This window comes from Montipora foliosa, chromosome 8, assembly GCF_036669935.1.
Source record: "Montipora foliosa isolate CH-2021 chromosome 8, ASM3666993v2, whole genome shotgun sequence".
Taxonomy (NCBI): domain Eukaryota; kingdom Metazoa; phylum Cnidaria; class Anthozoa; order Scleractinia; family Acroporidae; genus Montipora; species Montipora foliosa.
The window spans coordinates 12989392-12996891 of NC_090876.1; the positions used below are offsets into that span (position 1 = coordinate 12989392).

General features: G+C 41.0%; 2 protein-coding genes across 5 annotated transcripts in view; both read right to left on the reverse strand.

Annotated features, from left to right (window-relative positions):
• Window positions 1-7500, reverse strand: part of LOC137967747 (serine/threonine-protein phosphatase 6 regulatory ankyrin repeat subunit C-like) — a 193769-nt gene that overhangs the window by 64084 nt on the left and 122185 nt on the right. The window lies entirely within an intron of this gene.
• LOC137967752 (perforin-like protein 1) overlaps window positions 1-7500 on the reverse strand; it is a 32510-nt gene that overhangs the window by 11681 nt on the left and 13329 nt on the right. The window lies entirely within an intron of this gene.

Below are 7500 nucleotides of genomic sequence, written 5' to 3' on the forward strand. Positions count from 1 at the left end.
CTTGTAAACGTCCCGGAACTGGTTATTATATAATTGCATGATCCACCCCTTCAAAACTCAAACGTCCCACCGCTAAATCTGATCGAGTCTGATCGCCTCACGCTCTCGCGTAAAGCACTTTAAAGTCTCAGTCTCGTAATTAAAGTCAACGTTTCTCGTGCTCGAAAAAGAAACGCTAGCCTTGCCGTCTCGCAAGCAGTCTCGCATTTACCGTTCCTCGCCACAAGTCAATCCTACAATTTACCTTTTTTCATCGGTGGGGGAAGGAAGGTTGTTATGACTGGTTAGCCAGTTGTCATCGTTTTACATGTCAGCCGATAACCTGGGGTTTAGGGTTATGCACACGACCACTGCGGAAAAAATGTCTCGCCCCTTTTGTGACCCCAAAGAAAGCATGTTACACGGAGAAAGAATATCATGCATGCACATGTCCTGGGATAAAATTACTGCATGAAAGAGATGAAAAAAAAAATTTCATGCCTATACCGAATCACAGCTCCGGTGCAAAGGGTGTATCTAGCTTTTCCTTTTTGGTCTGCCTAAGACTTTATCTCCCTGTTCCAGATGACTTTCTTTCGCATTCCGATGATAGTGGGCATAGTCTTTGCCTTTCTGTTTACCAACTGCATCATTGTCATTGGATATCCTATCTGTTGCTGTCCGGGAACGGCCTTTAGTTAGGCTTGCGATTTTGGTACGAATCTCACGCCCGAATAACAGCTGAGCTGGACTCATTCCAGTGGTAGCATGAGGAGTGCTTCGATATGCCATGAGGAATTTTAACAGCTCGTTTCGCCACTCTTTTCTTTCTGTTTGTGCAGTTCTGATGGCCTTTAGAAGGCTGCGATTTTGTCTTTCGACCCTGCCATTTGCCTGAGGCCAAAGTGGGTTGAAAGTTCGATGATCAATGTGGTTGTCTCTAAAGAATGACTCTATCTCTTGTGAAATAAACTTAACCCCGTTATCAGTTTTGATTGAGCAAGGAATACCACGGGTGGAAAACATGCCTTCGAGATGGTCGATAAGGTTACTTGATGCTACCGACTTTATGATAGCAACTTTGTAATAGCGGAGCCCAGGCGCGCCAAGCGCGCCAGCAGAGCAGCATGGGTAAGATTTTTTGGGAAATCTACACATGCGAGAAATTTTGGTTATGACGTCACTTGCATCCGTTCGCCCGTACAGACTGTCGGGGTGGAGGTGGGGAGGCAGGAGAGCCTCTGGGGACGGGAGTGTTCGGGCACTGTTTACGTTCCGATACTTACAATTATGATACTTACACTACTTACATTACAAATACTTTCACTACGATACTAGCACTACTTACAATTCGATACCTACACTATTATCATTACAATACACCATACAATAGTTACACTACTTACAATAAGATAACAACAATACTTACAGCGCTATACCCTCACGCAAACACACACGCACTCTTCCAATCCCTAATTATTACTTACGTGTTCAAGTCATTACACTATATTGCTTTCTGGGGTTAGAAAAGGGAGCTCCGCTTTTACGCTTGGCTAAACCTACATATAAGCGACTTAAATAGTCCACAACAACGAAAAGGTGCTTCCCCGAGGGGAGAGGTCCGATGAAGGTGATTCGTGGAATTCAAAAGTGGCACTTGTCTGGATTTACTGCGAGGCCTTTAACCTTCCAATCTTTGAAAAACTTGTATCAACCTCTTGTCGTGCTCATCAACACTTCGGCCGTGGAAGATGATGTCTTCTGCAATATTGCTTGCCCCCTCGCAATCATGTAATAATTGCTGGATTATGTGTTGATACGGTCCAGGTGCCGAACTGATCCCGAACATCAGCCTCTTGTAGCGAAATAGGCCTGCATATGTGGTAAAAGTGGTAATCTCCCTGGATTCTTCAGCGAGCTCGATCTGATGAAATCTCCATTTGAGATATAACTTGCTAAACATTGTACCCTGATTCATATTCCGCAGGACTTCGTCGACAGTTGGGATCGGATGTTTTTCCCTCTAGATAGCTTGGTTTGCCCTCCTGATATCAACGCATTGTGTTATTTCTCCCGATGGCTTGGGGACCACGCAAACTGGACTGACCCCTGAGGTAGGGCCTTCCATGTTCTCTATAATATCTGCATCTTGGAGTTCCATCAGCTTACTTTCCAGCTTTTCCCTCAAGCTGAAAGGAACACGCCTGGGGATCTGTGCCACTGGAAGGACATTCGCGTCAACATGGATTTTCGCCTGGTAGTCCTTCAACTTCCCAAGGCCGCTGAAACATTCTTGAAATCTGACCTTGAAGGACGAGTCAATACTATTCACTTGAGATCCAATCTTGAGTGCTCCAAGTTCAAGAGCGGTCTTCCTACCAAGAAGGGACCTTCTCCTTCCACTAATTACAATAAACTCTATTTCAATATCCTTCTCGTTGAGCTTGACGAGTGACTTAAACTTTCCTAGCGTATCGAGCAGCTCCGGTAGCACCGTACGGGTAAACATTGTGCGTTCCCTTTCGTGATGTACATTGATGCCCTGTCTTTTAATTATAAGATCTTGCCATGTCTCCTTGTCAACATCATTGCACGACGCTCCTTTAAAGTTGCCCGTCCGACCCTTAACTGAACAGTGCCACTTTCAACACCACAGACATAACCTTCTGAAACAGAGAAAACATACTCATCATTATCCTCTGCATGATGTACATTGTGAAGTCACTGTTTGATGGTTGTTTTTTGTCGACCCTTGTTGCCTTTTCAAGATTCAGGTTCATGCTTTCCAGTTTTCTTTGTCTTGCATGAGGTCGCAAAGTGGCCCTGGCTGTGGCACTTACAACCTTCCTTTCTACAATGGAAACATCTGCCACTCTTTCTATGAGTTTCACTGACCCTATGTTCGATTCCATCTTCTTTACTTGAACCTCCGCTGCCTCCGATTAAGGAGCGATCAGCTGAACCTTTTCCAGAGTTAAATATTGGCCCTTTTCTAGAAATGTCCTCCTCAGTTTACTTGATCGGCACTTGTAAATCACCGGCTCACGAGTCTGCTCGTTTCTGTTTTCCTCGAACTTACAGTTTTCTGCCTGTCACCGTAATCGGGTTACAAGCTGGTCGACAGTTTCAGAATGCTTTTGGCGCATTTGACGAAATATATATGCCATTCATACGGAATGCTGACGTGTGGTTTAAAGTACAAATGTAGCGTACGAAGAGCTCTCTCATACATATTAGAAGAATCTGTCCCACCGGATGGCGGTCCTGGGTCAGTTAACGTAGCAATTATTTTTATATAGTATATAGCGATTGAGTCCCGATTAAACAGAGAGTAACTAGAAAAAACACCGTGTCAAACACAACTCGTGGCTTTTTATTTAAGTGCGCACAATCTCACTCGTAAGGCATTGCTCTCTGGGTAACATAGGTTCGCGACACACTACACCTGCGTGACCCGTGAAATATAAAATTCGTACTAAAATTTTCCGAGACCCTGCTAAGTAGTGTCTTTGAGCGTGAAGTCTTTTGAGTGTATGTTTGGTTGGTTTCAGGGGGTGTAAGAAATGCGTAGATTTTATCCGGTGGACACATAGAGATTACTTTATGGAAAATGCGCGCGTACGATTTTTATTCATTTTCCATGCTGTAATGTGTTTATTTCATAGGTACTGAGGTTTTTTTCGTGGTAGCGTTTGATAGACAATTTTATTTCGCACAAATGGAGTGGGGTGATGAAAGCAATCAACGGTGGTTTAAAATCGCCCAACCAACAATTTATTTAATAAAATTTACAACACTTACTGTGTTTCAGATATTCCAAAATAGTCCAAAGTGAAGAGTGTTTTTAGTTCGTTCCTTGTGTGTCGTGGGTTCATTTCCCACCCTGGTCAGAGTTTTTCTCTGTCCTTGTGTGGGCCCATTTCCGTCAATAGGACTAACGCTCACATGGGGTAGAAACTTAGCACTTCACATTACACTCACGGTTAGTTTTTTTTATTTGCATTACAATGTAATCTAACGTGGATGCGAGGCAACTTCGGGTTAAACTACAAAACAGCCCGAAATTGCCTCACACACATGCTAGATTATATTGTAATGCAAATGAGTAAAACTAACCGTGAAAAGGGCTATTTTGTCGTTCGTGTTCCTGATTGGCTACATTTAGAATCAGTACGAATTTTATTCACTGTGACTTTCGTGCATAAATCTCAGTACCTATGAAATAAAACAGAACATTTTATTAACCTGCAATGACGCCGAAAGTCATTGTAACGCGAATGATGTTTTAGTGGATATTTAAACAAAATAAACCCTTATGGAGTGGAAAGTCAATGTATAAACAAGACAGGCGGGGAAAGATAAATATCTGGAATCTTAAAAGCGACGAGTAATAGACTTCGACTACAATCTTCTCTCCGAATCAACTGAGAGAGCTTTGTTTCTAAATTAATATTTTTCTTACTAATTGAGATGTTATGTACAAAACTGAAACCAAACGAGCTTAAAAAACATCGAGGGAATCGAACGCCTTGAATGCATCTCAGACAACTGAGATGCGACACAGTGATGACACATCTCAGTTGTCTGGCTATTTACATTTATTTTTTACTCAATATGCACAGAATTCAGGTAAAACATAATTGGAAGTGTGATAGTGAAGATTTTTTTGAAAGAAAGCTTGTTCTCGTTAGTCAAGTAATTATTTTGAAAGAAAGCTTGTAGTCTGTTTTGCCTCATTATTTAAGGAAAAGATTCTTCCGAAAAGGGTTTGATCCTGAATTTATTTTCTTGCCTATAGTAGTTATAGTTGATACGAATTGGGTTTCTTGTTTTCACGCACGCAATGAAATAGGAAGGGTTTTTTACCTCTAATAGCAAATACGTTCTTTGTTACAATAAAACCTTTAGCTTAACTGCAGAATACCCTGCTATCTCGAACCTATAACCTAAATTGGGTGGATACGTGGATACGCAGTGGAAACATCGAGCTTAGTGGATACGCGGAAACGTGGATACGCACTCGTTTTCCTGGTTCCCACTCTTTCTCCTTTCTGAAGCACCAAACAAAAAGAGCGAAGGAGATTGATGTATATGTATTTTTCGTTCTTAACGCGCGATGATCGAGTCATTTTATAGTTCGGTTAACTGCACTTTTCGCGGAATAGCACTCGATTCCTGATTAAGTCTAAGCGCTGGTTTAAGTGATTTTAGCTTTCAATTTACGGTTCGGTTAACTACACTTTTTACGAGATCGTGTGAGGAATATACGCCAAAATAAAACTGAATTACAAACTACTGCTAGCTTTCATTTTACGGTTTGGTTACAGTACACTTTTCTCGAAATAGCATTCCTGATTAAGCCTAAGCGGCCAGTTCAACGATTTGGCCTAAGCACTTGCCCACTGCGTATCCGCGTATTCGAAGTTGTTTTTTTTATGAAGCTAAAAATATTTCTTTAAGTTCCTGGTTAATCCAATTTATTGCTACAACTTAAGCTTACTACTGCGAAGATTGTCTACATTACTCATTAACATAAAGATTTTTCAACAAACCAGACAACATGGCTAGACATATAGAGGATATTACATTGCCGCGCGGAGATACGAAATTTCCCTTCGATTGTTGAAAAATATTTCACGAGTGAGCGGGGCGAACGAGTGAAATATTTTTCAACACGAGAAGAGAAATTTCGTATCTTCAAGCGGCCATGTAATATACTATTTATTATATAAACACCAATGAAATACTAAATCATTTCACGAAAGGCATCGAAAGGCGCTTTTTTATATCTAATCGTAGCAAAAGTGATCTTTTCACGTGTAAAGATAACATATTATCTTTACTTGTGAAGATACTATATTTCCACGCGAAAGCTCACTTGGTATTTCATTGGTGTTTATATAATAAAATGTAATTTATGTCAAGGCATGGTGCGCACGTGATAATCCGTTGGGTAAGGTTGTACCCAAGGTACGCTAAACCGAGCTAATGGCATTTGGGGGCGTTGTTTCCTTACCAAAGGTCAACTTTCAATATCTCAGAAGCGGGGCTTTATATTATGGCTAGCTTTGAAGTTATTCGTCCTTCTTTCCTTTGCCATCGACAAGGACACTCGGAATACCATGTGGCGCAGAAGTAGGGTGATACATTTTAGAAGAGGGAGTTTTTTAATTTGCCAAGTACGGAACAAACAATTCATCAGGGGAAAGGACAAAACATGGACCTCCCTTTTGGACCGGGTCCATGGGCCAGGCCCCTATTTTTTTTAATTTTTTGTTTTTGTGTTGCTTTTTTGCTGAAAAGTGTCCCAAAGCATTTTTCGAAGATAATTAATCAACAATATTTGTAAAAAGCTTTAAAATACAAAGCAATGTATGGCGTTCTTTTCCAAATTGAAGCTTAATTATCTCTGAAAAATGAATGGTTACCCCCAATTTTCTTTTTGAATTTCAATGACACTTGTTAAGATCTGCTTTCTCAGCATAGTTTTAAACCGCGCAAAAATATCCCTGTATTAATAAGCACCATCCATAAGAAATCCGACTATCTCGAGATGCGCAGAACGTATGCGCAATAGCAATAGTAGGCAACGTCCTTAACCTTAGTAATTAAAGACGATTTCTGCCAATTTGCTTCACTTTCCTTCCACACTAATAAAAAATTTACTTAAACTTTAAAGAAAATGTTATGCGCTCTAGGGAAGAATGGAAGTAGCCTGTGTACAGACGTCCACTCTCCAAATTTACCGTTAGTAATCGTGTTTCGGAAAAGTTTTGCAAAAATTAATGAATGATCTACAGTGACCAAAATTTGCGGGGCTCATATTTCTTTTGAGCTAAATTTTCAAAACGGTGGTAAATGAGGCAGATTCCAAAAGTGCATCGACGAGCGTCTCTGATAGTTTTAAGATTCCTTGGCTTTATAGCGATAGAAGCACTCTTTAAAGGAAAGGTTGCCTTCCTTTGCAAGTCTTCCAACCGTGTGCGACCCTGGGGCCCGTTTCTCGAAAGTCCCGAAAACTTTTCGGGCCCGAAAAACCATCTGTGAAATTGCCACCGCTTGTTTTGGAAAGCCGATCTTTTAGCACGTTTTCAACATAACAGAAATAAAAATAACTGTGAGGTTTCACGACTTAAATCCTCTCCATTCTTGAGAGACAAAGGGAATTATGACACTCGAAAATTTCCGTAAAGTTACGGCACTTTCGAGAAACGGCCCCCTGATCTTCAGAGCAGTCCCGATCTCCAGTCTTCCAGGGCAATACGCTTTGTAGATTCTTCATGAGAATGGCTAGGCTGGTCGAAGCAAGGCATTGAGGTTACATCGACTGGTAAGGGGATAGCCGGTGACGTTTTCAAGTGAGCAATCTTTTGAATCGTGCTATATTCACCTCGTGAAGATTCGTCAGGAATGCTTTCGTTTCTTCAGCACTGACAAACAATTCCTACAAATGTATGTAGAATAGATTTCCACATTACACTCCATAGACAACAATTGCACTCGTACTTTAAAAGAAAAACC